This window comes from Neomonachus schauinslandi, chromosome X, assembly GCF_002201575.2.
Source record: "Neomonachus schauinslandi chromosome X, ASM220157v2, whole genome shotgun sequence".
Taxonomy (NCBI): Eukaryota; Metazoa; Chordata; class Mammalia; order Carnivora; family Phocidae; genus Neomonachus; species Neomonachus schauinslandi.
In genome coordinates, this window is record NC_058419.1 from 59,269,008 (window position 1) to 59,284,353 (window position 15,346).

The 15,346-nt window shown below is 34.5% G+C and overlaps 1 pseudogene; it reads left to right on the forward strand.

The window, feature by feature from the left end:
• The first annotated feature begins 13,345 nt into the window (after positions 1-13,345).
• Positions 13,346-13,991, forward strand: LOC110581024 (annotated as a pseudogene).
• Positions 13,992-15,346: the final 1,355 nt, after the last annotated feature.

The following is a 15,346-nucleotide window of genomic DNA, read 5'->3' on the forward strand; positions in this document are numbered from 1 at the left end:
TAGGCCTTCTTTTATTTTCTTGGAGATTGGTTTCCTCTTGGCAACAGTCCAAAGTGCTAATTCCATGGGTTGAAGCCCTTCAAAATGGAAAATTAAAATCCCTCTTGACTCCCAGTGACTGATTAATTTGCTACTAGAGGTAGGTAAGGGACAAGAAAAGCTGCTATTTTTTCCCAAAGAAGAAAGGAACAGTGGGGCACCTAGGGTGCAGAACTAATTGCAATTAATACATATTTTAAGAAACTTGAGAGAGAGTTAGAACAAATATGTACAGAGTATGCAATGGGGTATGTCTTCAGGCTTTCAATTTATTTTTTAACATAAAATAATATAATTTCTTATGTTTATCATCATATTGTTCTGTGGCTCATACTACAAAAATAGAAAACATTTACATTTTTCATTTCCATTTTTTGAACTCTGACAGAGATATGTTGTAACTGGGAAGAAGTTACAACTCACTAACAGTACATAATATTATGTTAGTGCAAACCAAAGTTTCGGCAAATACTTGTGATTGGGAGGTTTGGGTAGCACCATTCACTGTTATAAACTCTTCCTCGAAATGTCAGTTGAAACAAATGGGTTCAGCACTAGTGAAGGATATAGCCTAGTCAAAATGCTTGATCAACAGAGATTTTATATGAGTATAATGGTGTGGAAGAAGAGTGGTCAATTTTGATCATTTTTTATAGTTTTGGCTGGCTGTCAATGATGCATAGGTAAATGGTGCTCCAAGAAGTAAATAATAGGATGCTGTAGTAGAGGAAAAGACCCTTAAAGACCATCTGTTCCAACCTGATTATTTTATGGATAGAAAACTGAGACCAGGGGTGCCTGGGTGGCTCAACTGGTTAAGCATCTGCCTTCAGCTTAGGTCATGATCTTAGGGTCCTGGGATTGAGCCCCACATCTCATCAGGCTCCCTGCTCACTGGGAAGTCTGCTTCTTCCCCTCCCTCTACCTCTACCTCTCCCTGCCCCTTTGTGCTCTTGCTCACTCTTTCTGTCTCTCTCTCTGTCAAATAAATAAAATCTTTAAAAAAAAATCTCAAAAAAAAAAACCTGAGACCAAATAAAAGTGAACATCTCATTAAAGATATAGACATAGTTAATATGTAGTTTTCACAGACCTATGTTCTTTCCACTACACTATGCAAATGTGTATACATTGAACCAGTTAAGTTACATTCAACCACTGCCAACCTCACCCCTTATTGGTCTGTTTGATTTTGTTGTTGTTGTTGATAAATTCTTTTTGGAAATTTGAAAAATTTGGGGTTCAAAATAATAGTTTATTTGCCTCATTTGAATATAGTCTTTGTTTTATAGAATCAGAAAATATTAGAATTGAAAATTATTGAGCACTGCCAGTATAAGTATCTATTTTTCAGCATCTTTAATGAGAACTCATTTAGCTTCTGCTTGAGTACCTTCAAAATATGAAGCTCATATTTTTTTTTACAAGGCAGCCTAATTTATTATCTGATAACATTGTTAGAAAATGCTTTCAAATATTAACTTGATATTTGCCTCTTTGTTATTCGCATATATAGATATTTTTATTCCATGTGGGGCCATACAAAACAGATTTAATTCCTATTGTACAGGATGGCATTTTAACCCTTAAGAAAACACAATCATTCCCTTCCTGTCTTTCAATCTATTTCAATTTCTTATATGAAAACATGTCCAGATCCTTTAAGATCCCATGAGTTCTTGCTATAACATCTCTAGTGAGTCAAAATTCCTCTAAAAAATGAATTACCAATGGGAATGATATTATAGATTTAATCTGAGCAGTGCAGAGAGGGATAACTTTTGCCCAGAGAAACATTTTTTTCTGCTATGGGATATCATTATTTTGAGTGTTTACTATGTGTCAGAAACTCCTATGCACTTTGTATGGATTACCTAATTTATTCTTCACCATGACCCAATGAAGTAGGTGCTTTTATTATTCCCATTTCATAGATGAAGACATTGAGAACTACAGATGTTGAGTAAGATATCCAAGAATTCTTAGCTCAAGCTTGTTTAACTCCAAACATGGCTGTATAAACTTCTACTTTATGCTGCCTCCCATGCCACCTGAGTGACTGATTCACTTTCCCTTCTATTGTTGGCTCACTTTACTCCTGTACTTAATCTTGAGATCTTCCATTTTACACAAATAATAATGAAATTTAGTCTGTACTTGCAAAATTTACAACCCTTAATAACTTATATTTTTTCTTGCTCATTTCCATCCTGTGTTCTTCTTTCTTTAAAAAGATTTTATTTATTTATTTGAGAGAGAAAAAGCACAGATGGGGGAGGGGCAGAGAGAGAGGAAGAAGAAGGTTCCCTGCTGAGCCTGATGTGGGGCTCTATCCCAGGACACTGGGATCATGACCTGAGCCGAAGGCAGAAGGCAGACGTTTAACCGACAGAGCCACCCAGAAGCTCCCATCCTGTTTTCTTCTAATCTAGATTTGTGAATCTTGTCTTATCTCTTAGATTTTTGTCATGCATTGAGTTCACCAACATGCCATTAATATCTTTGTTTAAATTATCTATAAATGTTGGACTGGAGAGGGAATTTCTTTCAGGTTGATATGCATTCATAAACTCATATTCTTTGTATGACTATTAAACCAAGCAAAACCTTACCTAATAGTACTATTATATAGTTTATGTTTTCCATCTTGATCACAAGGATGTTATGGAAAACTATCAAAGTACTTTACTGGAATAAAGCTACATTGTAACTACAGCATCTTCCCATTGGTTCAAAAACCATTTTTATTGGGGCGCCTGGGTGGCTCAGTCGTTAAGTGTCCTTCGGCTCAGGTCATGATCCCAGGATCCTGGGATCAAGTCCCGCATCGGGCTCCCTGCTCAGTGGGAAGCCTGCTTCTCCCTCTTCCACTCCCCTGCTTGTGCTCCTGCTCTCGGTCTCTCTCTCTCTGTCAAATAAATAAATAAAATCTTTAAAATTTTTTTATTTTATTTTTAAAAATTGAAATATAGTTGACATATAATACTATATTAGTTTTAGGTATACAACATAATGATTCAGCAATTATATACATTACAAAATGTTCACCACAATAAGTGTAGTTACCATCTGCCACCATACAAAGTTATTACAATATTATTAACTATATTCCCTATGCTGTACTTTTCATCCTTGTGCCTTATTTATTTTATAATTAGAAGTTTGAACCTCTTAATCCCATTCATCCATTTCACCCATACCCATTTGTTTAGCATTTGCTAGACAACAATAAAATACAAAGATGACTACTGACCTTAGAACACCCAAACTAAAAAAAAAAAAAAAACTACAATATAATTAACTGTACTGTATAGTACACAGTGTTTAAAAAGAGGTTCAGATAATGACTTTGATGGGTCAATGAAAGGAAGGATTGATTCCAGTTTGTGAAGAAAAAGAGGCTTATTATTAATCTATGGACCCTTCAAAAAGGGAAATTTGTTTAATTTGGTAAGATTGTCTATTGGTGAACCCATGCTCAATCTTGGTGATCACTTCAGCTTGAGTTAGAAAGCATAAATCCTTAGATGAACTTTTCTGTCAAAATCACTTTTTGAATATTTGAGAATTTAAGCTAGGTTAAATCAATTTATCGGCATTAATACCTTGGAATTTAGGACACAGATATTCTATGCTCTGTACAAAAAAATATAAATTCTCTCCTTAAACTGTGGAGAATTGTCTACTTTAAAACTTTTCTTTTCCAGGAGCCTTAGGGAGCATTTCCTTCTCTTTATAGGTCAATTACATCATAAGAGATCACTTCAACCAAACTGTACATTTTCTAATCTGGCTTCCTCTCAGAACTGTACTGCTCCTCACTGTGAACTCTGACTTTTGTTGTTCTGAATATCCTAAACACCTTAAAACAAACAGAACAAACAGAACAGAACAATTTGAAAACAGTTACACATTGATTTCCTAAAACATGCATAAAATCTTTACAAATTAAACCTAGGTCTACATGGTGCTAAAATATTTGGTCAATTCAGTCCTACTTGTTTGTTATACAGATATAGTGACCATACGCCCTGGGTTTTCCAAGATAGTTCTTTTTTTTTTTTTTTTAAAGATTTTATTTATTTATTTGACAGAGAGAGACAGCCAGAGAGGGAACACAAGCAGGGGGAGTGGGAGAGGGCGAAGCAGGCTTCCCGCTGAGCAGCAAGCCCGATGCAGGGCTTGATCCCAGGACCCTGGGACCATGACCTGAGCCGAAGGCAGACGCTTAATGACTGAGCCACCCAGGAGCCCCTTTCCAAGATAGTTCTAATTTCAAATATTTTACCCCATTTTCCTCATAATTGCACCAATATCTGTAAAAGTATGTGTCTTAGTTCAGGGTGAGAAATTATATTGGCTGACTTTATAAAATATTTTGAGGATTGATTGAATTACTTAAATGACCCAGATGTTTGGTGTCTTGTAAGAAAAACTTAGATGTCTTCAGAATCTGATATATTGCTCTTCCGATTCATGCCCTTCTCCTTTGCCTAACACATGGTTTGAGAACTCATAAACAAATCAAAAGCTAAAAAATATTAATCTTGGCAACATGAAAAATTATTTGGTCCAGTATAAGCAAGAAAATATAGACAAGGATATAAAAAATATTGAAAAAAGACACCTGAAACTTGTACTCAACTATATGTTACCTAGCTGTAATTTAAATAAACTTGGGGAGGAAAAGAAGAAAAAAAGATAATGGCAAAGATATTGTCACCTTTTAAGCATTTGTTAAGGCTTCACAAGGGCAGTTCACTATATTGGAGCACATAAAAATTATTAATTTCTAAAAATGTTTTCTACACTAAAGGTATAGTCACTAGTCATTTCTGACCCTCAATTTCCTCTTCCATAAAATGAGCATGAGAATAATAGCACTTATTGCATAGTTGTATACAAATATTAAATAAGATAATTGTAAATTGTTTAGCAATGACCCTGGTACACAGTAAGCACTCCATGAATATTAGCTACTAATATCATTATAACCAGAAAAGCTATTTTTGTGTAATTCAATTCAATGGTACATTGAGGTAGAAAAAAAAGGGTTTAGAGTTGAGCTGATAAAGAATAAGCAAAGCTAGTGAGAAGAAAAACTCTAAAGGAGATACATCTTGAACAGTAGAAAAGACCCTAGAGGAGATACATCTTGAACAGTGAATTAAAGAAAAGAAAATATAAATTGGGTGAGTGGGTAAGAAAATAGTACAAGACACATACAAACAGACAAAATTAACTTTTAAGTGAAAATAGAAGCCTAGTTGGTTATAATAAAACATTCCATATAGTAATTTGGCATATTGACAATCAAATGTTATAATTTAGGCTTCTTGTTTTTCAAGGTAGTCTTCTTCAGTCATAAAGAGTAGTTGTATTCAGAAGTTGAAATGATCAGCAACCTCAATCCACTATTGCTAGGGTAACTCATATATAGGAGCTTCATATTACTCTTTTTTATTTTGTTTCTAATTTCTGTCTTGTATCAGAGTTTTAATTAAGATTGTAGTCTTTATCATCTTTGGCCTATAGTTCCAGTCTTTACATGGTTTATTGGTGATTCATCTGGATGAAGAAAATTTATGCTAAAAAAACACATTTTAGCATCTTTTGTATGACAATTCTTGGGCTCAGTGCTTTATTTCAATTACCTAAGTCAATCCTTACAATATTATAATCCTCATTCTACAGATGAGAAAACAGAAACACAGAAGATGAACAACTTACCCAAGGCCACATAACTCTATTAAGTGAACTGGATTTTGAATTTAGGCAGTTTCATACTAGAGTTCATGACACTATACTGCACTGCTTCCTTATAGAAAAGTTCAGTAACTGATGATAACTTACCTGACACACACAATGAATACTTGGTTTAGTAAACATTTATTGAATGAATAAGAGAAAATGAATGAATTAATGTAGATAGCCAAATCTGTAGGACAATCTGATCATGTTAGTATAGTAATGAAGAAGAAAGCTGGGCAGTTATCTATCATAGTTAATCAATATAAATTACCAGGCAGGACAAATAGCTCCCTTTTGACTCAGTAATACCTTTTTTTTTTTGCCTGAGTTGTTCTTATAATTGCCAAAACCAGACACTGAGGATTTCCTAAAACAAAGTGAAAAGAAAAAAGGATAATTTCAGATTCAATTGATACTTGACTCGAGACCAACATTCCACATTTCAAATTATTTCATAGACCAGTGCAATCTAAATTTATTACTAAAGATAGCAGTATAATGATAGTCAAGGTAGAGAGGGTTGAAAGAAATCTTAAATCTAAACATTTAACTTTTTGGACTAATTTGTGATATTTTTATTTGGATGCTCTATACTGCATAATTCAAGCTTTACTTCATACTATGTGTGTGTATTCTATTTGTCTTGGGTTTTCTAGTTTGACAGTAGATATTTTTTCAGTTAGTTGACATATTTCCAAGTCTCTTTTTTTAAAATTTTATAATAGATAGAATTAGCCCTAATTTAGATTTCACACTGCCTGTGTATAGATAGAGAAATCATTCCATTAGAGAAGAAAAGGGAGATATTACATAGGAAAGGCATTTATATTAAGTTTCTCTTAGTTTCTGAGAAAATGGCAAGATTAACAGTAATGTAATTAGAGTCTCCATTACAAGGCAGCCAAGTGTAGTCATGGATTTTACTAAGTTACTGCCACTTGGGTACTTCGGGTCCAAATTGGATTGCCTCAGCCAAGGCATTCATAGGCATCTCTCTCTTTTTCTCTCTCCCTCTTCTTCTCTCTATCTCTTTATCATCTATCTATCATCTATTATTATCTTCTATTTATGTATAGTACTAGATTCTCATCTTTACAACAAGGGAAATGAGGAATCTGAAACTTGAATACTGTATTCCTGTTTTTGTTTGTTTTTCAAGGCAGCTACGCTTTACTTAATAAAATTAGTAAAAGACATATAATTGCATTTTGCTTTCCCTATTCTCTAGCTCTTTTTCAAAGGTAGATCAGACAATATTCTATTGAGTCAATATTTACTTGAAAGAAATGATCATCAGTTTCACTACAGAGGAAAATTAAATAAGCTCTTAGTTTGCTGATTATGTTCTCAAAAACAAACTAGCATCAAAATGTTCTGTTTTACTGCCTTTGTTTTTGCATCAATAAATATTCCTTGAGTATTTGACAATTAACTCATCTGTGTACATTTTGAAATAACGACCATCTGAGAGATTTTCAAGCTATGATATTAGTTTTTCTATTCCTTTCTATATTTGCAACTCTATGCATAGTGTATATAAGTTCAGTGGCTTCAAATTTGAAACTTGATTTTTCTCAGTATAGCTGCACTAGCATTCAGCTGTGAGTATATAAGATAATAGTATTAAAAGCAACCTTCCATTCTGTTGTCATGGATGCAGCACAACCCAATACTGGTGGCACTGTATCACTAGTCTTTGTACAATCTCATTTTTATCTACCAATTTTAAGTTCATTGCTTGTGAAATTCTATCACTATACTTAAAAATCCTTGCTAATTATTTGATATTTGAAGTATTTAAATATAGAATGTATTGAAAATTTTTCAATGTAAGAATATTTTTTCAATTAGCAAGCAAAGTGTTTCTGTCACTATTCCTTATGAAAATCAGCAACAGAAATTCATGAAAATTATTGCTTTTTTATTATGAAGAAATCATTTTTTTTCTTGAGTCAGTGTATACTCTTTTGTGGGTATGTTGTGTGGGGAGAGGTAGTAGTATTTTATAAATAATTGATAAAAACAGCATGTATATTTTCTGAATTTGTAGAGGACTTTACAGTTTCCATGCATCTTTTTACAAAATCTATGCCATCAATTCTAAAGAACTTATTAAGTCAGAAAAAGTACTAATATAACTAATGTAATGTAATGTAACTAATCTTGGTACTGAAAAAAAAATGGTCACAAGAATGCTTGCCCCAGACCTGATGATCATATCAGGACCTTTAAAAACAATACACAACTCAAAAAAAGGCAAGAGTTTTAGGATTATCAAGAAATTGGTTTTTGTTATACAATAACACAAAGTATCTCTAAGGACACAGTAAACTAATTTGAGAATAGCCAAGTCCAGAGTTCATTGCCTAGAAAGTGTAATGCCCAGTAGGTTATCTCCTTAATTGTGAGTATATATTTGTTTGTTCTTGTTTTGAAAAAAAAATCATTTTATGATTTTGTTTAATCAAAGGGGTCTATGTATTTTTTTTCCAAAAAGAGACAATTGGTATTTTAACTTCAAAATAGCAAAGAGATCCTTATGTGCTAAAAATAATATTTTTCTTCCTCTGTTAGTTTCATCCTGATCATTTGACTTTTTATGATATGAGAACAAATTTTGATAAGACACTTTGAGCCCTTCATAAAATTTTTTCAATTATCTTTTATTTGATGGCTGTCCTTCTGCAAATTTGAAAACATAAAATGAAAATTATGTAGAATTTTAAATAACTTCTGATGTTTACTTTTTATATATTAATAATAAAGTAATTTGATCCTATGTAATTAAATTTGTCCTCTGTTTTTCAATAATTTGAACTGTAGAGTTGACTTTTTTGTTATGATTATACCAAACATCTATTACCTTATTTACATAGAGACACCTCAGATTATGTATTGTTTTGGTTGAGGGTAACTAGAAAGGGGGGAATTTATGGTGTGGAGAAAATTTGTCCCCACTCATAATTAAACAACCATGAAGATATATGCATCAGTCAGCAAAAGCAGGAATCAACATTATGGAGTGAAAATTAACGAGTCAAACACCCGAGCATCTACTGTATCTGCCTGCCACTAGACACTGAAGCATGGAGAACAGGATACACCTCTATGGATGGATAGCTTTCCTTATTAAAAAAACACAGTGGGAAGCACAGTAGGGGAACATACTAAAACAAGGCTTTGTAGTAATTTTCCTGAAAGAAATTTCCCAAGATAGCAACTTGAAAAGCTTTTAATCTTATGACTAGCTATAGAGTGTGATTTGCATTAGGTGGTATTTAAAAATTCCATTAGTTTGCAACAGATCTGATATTTTCCTAAACTCTTCTCTCTTCCTTTATTTTTTTCCTCATAAAACATTTGTTTTCTTAACTCATTAAAGTGAATATATTTGTGAGTTTGAAACCCTTTAAATAACTTTCTCAATGATATATTTCCATTATTTTTTAGTTATTTCCATTTTGAATGAAAAGTGTGACTTAGAAATTGACATAATGATGTCACTGGATAAAATGATGAATTTTCATGCTTATATTTCCTGCTTCATTCATTTAATACCTCCCATATTTCATCAGGTGAATACTGAAGGTAATGTGACATCCTTTTACTTCTTATAAATTGCACAGAAGGTGGGGCGCCTGGGTGGCTCAGTCGTTAAGCGTCTGCCTTCGGCTCAGGTCATGATCCCAGAGTCCTGGGATCGAGCCCCGCATCGGGGTCCCTGCTCGGCGGGAAGCCTGCTTCTCCCTCTCCCATTCCCCCTGCTTGTGTTCCTGCTCTCGCTCTCTCTCTGTCAAATAAAAAAAAAAAAAAATCTTAAAAAAAAATTGCACAGAAGGAAGACTCAAGGGCTGTAAACTTACATCAGAATATTCATTTCTAATGGTTGAAAATAAATATTTCAAATGTCAATTTTGAATGTCTGTTTACATCCTGAAATAGTAGTTTCTATTGTGGACTTTTTTTCCCCCCCTCAGATCCTACTTGTATTTTTGGAAAATTATTTCTTTTCTTTTGAACTTAAGTGTGTCTGTTGTTTACATTACCCATTAAATATATCTAAACAATGAAGATCTTGAAAAACTACCATCTAAAACTATTGAAAGGAGATTTTGTGATTTGTAACCCAGTGATGGAACATGGTTGTGGATATTTAATATGTTTTAAGTGGATGTCTAGTGATGTGACCAGGGTTTTTTAATATAATGACTCTCTATATATTGTACTTTTAGATAATCTTAAGGTTTTGATTAGACAAAGAGTGGAAACTGATATAATTTAGAATAAGTTAACCATAGGCAGGCTCAGAGACTTTGAATCCCAAAAAGAAAACATACAGTATTATATTTAATTATTTATCTTATTCTTATTTATTAATTGTAGATTTACATAAACCAACCCAACCATCAGGGATACACTCTGAATTTCACATGATTCTTCAGAAACTTATAAATGTAGAACTTAATCTAACTTGACTAAGTAGTGAATAATATATACTAAGCAGTAGATAGTTAACATGCTTTCTTACCAATTTTGACTAGTAAACATTTTATGTAGACATTAATAGCAACACTTTAAAATAAAAATTGCCTTTTGAGTTTGTATTTTAAAGATACACACCAAAAAACCTATTGACAAAGACGCTTATTTACCTTCTTGTTTAGTAATATAATTATGACCTGAAGATATTTGCATTTTCCTCATGAAGAAGAGCCACAAGAATATTGCACATGTATAAGACTTGAGAGGTGGTAGGACGCCTGGGTGGCTCAGTCAGTTAAGCATCTGCCTTCAGCTCAGGTATTGATTCCAGGGTCCTGGGATAGAGTTCCACATCAGGCTCCCTGCTCAGTGGGGAGCCTGCTTCTCCCTCTGCCTGCCACTCCCCCTTCTTGTGCTCTCTCACTTTCTCTCTCTCTCTGACAAATAAATAAATAAAATCTTTAAAAAAACTTGAGAGGAAACACAGGGAAAGAATTTACTTATATGTTTTTTTTAAAGATTTTATTTATTTATTTATTTGAGAGAGAGAGAGCGAGAAACAGCATGAGAGGGGATAGGGTCAGAGGGAGAAGCAGGCTCCCCGCGGAGCCGGGAGCCCGATGCGGGACTGGATCCCAGGACTCCAGGATCATGACCTGAGCCGAAGGCAGTCACTTAACCAACTGAGCCACCCAGGCACCCAGAATTTACTTGTATGTTGTCTTCATTTTCACACAAAAATGTTTTTAATATGCTGATATTAATTCTGTAATTGGCACATACCAGAAATATTTTTCCTTTGAAATAACATTTGTAAAATTCAATTTTATAATGTTGGTTTCTTTCATTATATCTGATCATTTTTTCCAGCAAATTTAATCTTCAAGTTAATTTACCTACTCCAAGAAAGAGTATTTAAAGTAACAGGTTATATGCCTAAACTGTCTTTATTTTACCTATTTGATTTTTGTTGTTGTTGATAGTAGTCTGAGATTGTATGGAAAAAACTTTCTTTTTTTACTGTGGTTATGTTTCTCAGTGTCGGGGATAAAAGATGTATATATTTAAATGATTACAAATCACTTTTGCATAGTTTTGAAAGATTATGAATTTTAAAAGAAGAATAAAGGGAGTTACTGAGATGATTATTTGGTAATGGGATGATGTATTATAAAACTCATACAACCTATCATTTTTAGTAGTTCATTTATTGTAACATCAAAACCTAACTTTAGTAGTTATAAGATTTAGACTGAAAGATATCCATTGTTTCCTTAAAAATAGAAACATATTTTTTTAGTTTGAGTTTTAAGTTAAAAATCTGATGCTCATAAACTAATGTAAAACAGGTTTCACATCATTATTATAGTCGCTACTATAATACATGTATTTTGTGGTTCTTAAAATATCATGCACAATTAAAGTCTTAGAAATGTGGAATATTTTCATGGTAAGAGAATACATTTACATTTCTACATTTCCAAAACATCAATGTGGCTGTGAAAGGAAAATACATTTCAACTTATATGCATATGTTACCAAAAATGATTAGATCTAATTTTATTTGTTTTATATATTTTCAAAGGATTTGATAATTCCGGCAGAGAAACAGTTAATCTATTTTTAACTAAAGCTTTACTTTTATAATCTATCCAGTGCTTCAAATTCTGCCATTGATCTATGATTTATGTGATTTAAACCACCTCTTGGCTGTAACACTGGTTTCTGTCCAAGATGCTGAGTTGAATACTAATTATGAGATCAAATTTATGCTGCTGGGCTAAGCAGATGAATGAGTTCTCCATAAAGGACTCCTTTCTCCATCCCTGCCACAGTTGAACCTTAAGAAAGTATTTGTCAGAGAAAAGGATAAGGAGAGAAATAAATGAATCAGAGAAAAATGTCTTATTGTATATATTTTAGTATATTAAATAATTGTTTTTGAATCACACATATAGAGTCATGAATAGAGATGTGGTCATGCAGACAGAAGACATAAACCATAATTTATTAATTGTGTGTGTGTGTTTCCATGTCTGGGAACATAGAATAAATGCTCAAATTAATATTCATGACTTTATTTGAAACTCAAGTTAAATTAATTGCTAAGATCCACTCCACAGAGTAGCAAAGCTTTCATGCTTTAACTGTACTTGAAATTTCCAAGCAGCAACCCAGTATTGGACCGTAGATAACAAATTATTCCATTGGAAGGGAGGGTGAATTTGTTGAGGGAGTAATTTAAGAAATGTAGGTAACTGACTAGTTTTCTATTAAGAGCAATGGTACTCAACTGAGAGTGATATTGTCCTCCTGGGAACACTTGGCAATATCTGGACACATTTTTGGTTATCACAACTGGGGGTGAGGTGCTATTTGACATGTAGTGGGTAGAGGCCACCAATGATGCTAAATAAACATTGACAACATACAGGACAACTCCTCACAACAAATAATTATCTGGCCCCAAATGTCAACAGTGACACTCTTGAGAAACTTTGATCTAGAAGTACTATAACCTATCAGCTACTAAGTATGTTTGTAGATATTGCTGGAAAATGACAATAATTGGTATTTTTTACTTCACAAAGAAAAACCATGCAAAATAACTGGACCAAACAAATGGCAATGATAGGATGTAGAGTGGTAGGATATAGCTGTTACACAGCACCACAATTGTAGAAGAACGCAAAATTAGAAAGGCCACTATCTGAAATGTGACTAAATTTCAATTAGGCCTCTGAATTTAGTTTGGTTTGACTTTTATTTTTTTTTATTTATTTATTTTTTTTTATTTTTTTTAAGATTTTTATTTATTCACAAGAGACAGACAGAGAGAGGCAGAGGGAGAAGCAGGCTCCCTGCTGAGCAGGGAGCCCGATGCGGGACTCGATCCCAGGACCCTGGGATCATGACCTGAGCCGAAGGCAGACGCTTAACCATCTGAGCCACCCAGGCGCCCTGGTTTGACTTTTAAAAGAAGCTGGCCAGGCTTCCTTCTGCAACAGGTGTGGGTCACGCTCTCGCTCGCTCTCTTCCTGCCGCCATCTTGGTTCCGCATTCCCCTCACAAAATGCCTGGTGAAGCCTCAGAAACCGTCCCTGCTACAGAGCAGGAGTTGCCACAGCCCTAGGCTGAGACAGGGCCTGGAACGGAATCTGACAGTGATGAATCAGTACCACAGCTTGAGGAACAGGATTCCACACAGGCAACCATCCAACAGGCTCAGCTGGCAGCAGCCACTGGAATCGATGAAGAACCAGTCAGTAAAGCAAAACAGAGCCAGAGTGAAAAGAAGGCAGGGAAGGCTATGTACAAATTGGGTCTTCGACAGGTTACAGGGGTTACAAGAATCACTATCCGAAATCTAAGAATATCCTCTTTGTCATCACAAAACCAGATGTATACAAGAGCCCAGCTTCAGATACCTATATAGTTTTTGGGGAAGACAAGATTGAGGATTTATCTCAGCAAGCACAACTAGCAGCTGCTGAGAAATTCAAAGTTCAAGGTGAAGCTGTATCAAACATTCAAGAAAACACACAGACTCCAACTGTACAAGAGGAGAGTAAAGAAGAAGAGGTTGATGAACCGGTGTAGAGGTTAAGGACATAGAATTGGTCATGTCACAAGCAAATGTGTCAAGAGCAAAGGCAGTCTGAGCCCTGAAGAACAACAGTAATGATACTGTAAATGCTATTATGGAATTAACAATGTAACCATCTGAAAATGAGGACTTTTTTTGGCGTTTCAAAAGAATAACTGCAGCTTGGTTTGAAATTTGTACTGTTTTTATCATTAATAAAGTTATGGCTTCTTGTTGGATGTAAAAAAAAGAAGCTAAGCCCCTCATTCTCCATATATACATGCATACCAACTTCATTTTTTTTTCTTTGAGGCCATCCAAATTTACATTTATGTATTGTTAATATATGCATTCACTTTTAAATTGGAGATCTGTATTCCTATTTGCATATGGGTCAGATCCTTTTAGGTATCTTTGTAATTCATGGCAATTATACAATTGGATCATTCTTGAGACAGTTGTGTTATTTAACCAGGTCTTATATTGTTTCTCCAGGAATTGACTAAGTCTCCTTTTTTTAAGATTTTTTTTTTTAAAGATTTTATTTATTTGACAGAGAGAGACACAGCGAGAGAGGGAACACAAGCAGGGGGAGTGGGAGAGGGAGAAGCAGGCTTCCCGCCAAGCAGGGAGCCCGATGCGGGGCTCGATCCCAGGACCCTGGGATCATGACCTGAGCCGAAGGCAGACGCTTAACGACTGAGCCACCCAGGCGCCCCTTTTTTAAAGATTTTTTATTTATTTATTTGAGAGAGAGAGAGGCAGGGAGAGCATGGTGGGGAAAGGCAGAGGGAGAAGGAGAGTGGTAAGCAGACTCCCCGCTGAGCACAGAGCCCAACACAGGCTCCATCTCAGGAGCCTGAGATCATGACTTGAGCTGAAGTCAGACATTTAACCAACTGAGCCACCCAGGCGCCTGGGGATTGACTAATTCTTAAACTGAACTCACTCAATAAAATGTCAAGATAAAAAGGCAATGAAGCCCCAATTTCTATACTGTAATAAAAGCTGTTTGTGTCTTCTGATTGGTACTTTAAACTGAAGAACTCAGAAAATGTGTGTGTGTGTTTCATGTTAGGAATGCCTGTTGATATTAAACTTTAGGTTTAACAACTATCCATCACATCCTGTGATAAGATGAGGATGCCTCAGTTGCCATAATGGAATTGGACTAAATAGAGGAAATGGAAGCTGAAATTAGAACATTTCCTAGTTCTGCTATACCAACTTATTAAATTCTGTGTTAGTATTCTCATCTATAATTTCAGAATAAGAGTACCTACATTATCTGGTTGTTTATGATTTAGATGAGTTAATGTATGTATGTCCATAGAAGGGCAATAATAAATCAGCTTATTATTATTAGCTTTGAAACCTGAAATTATCATTTAGCAGGAACAATTCTCCAAAGAAAATCCAGTCCCCCAGCAAAACTTGTTTAAAGAAGGGGAAGAGTCTAATATGGCAGTTGGCAACAGGGAGATCCAA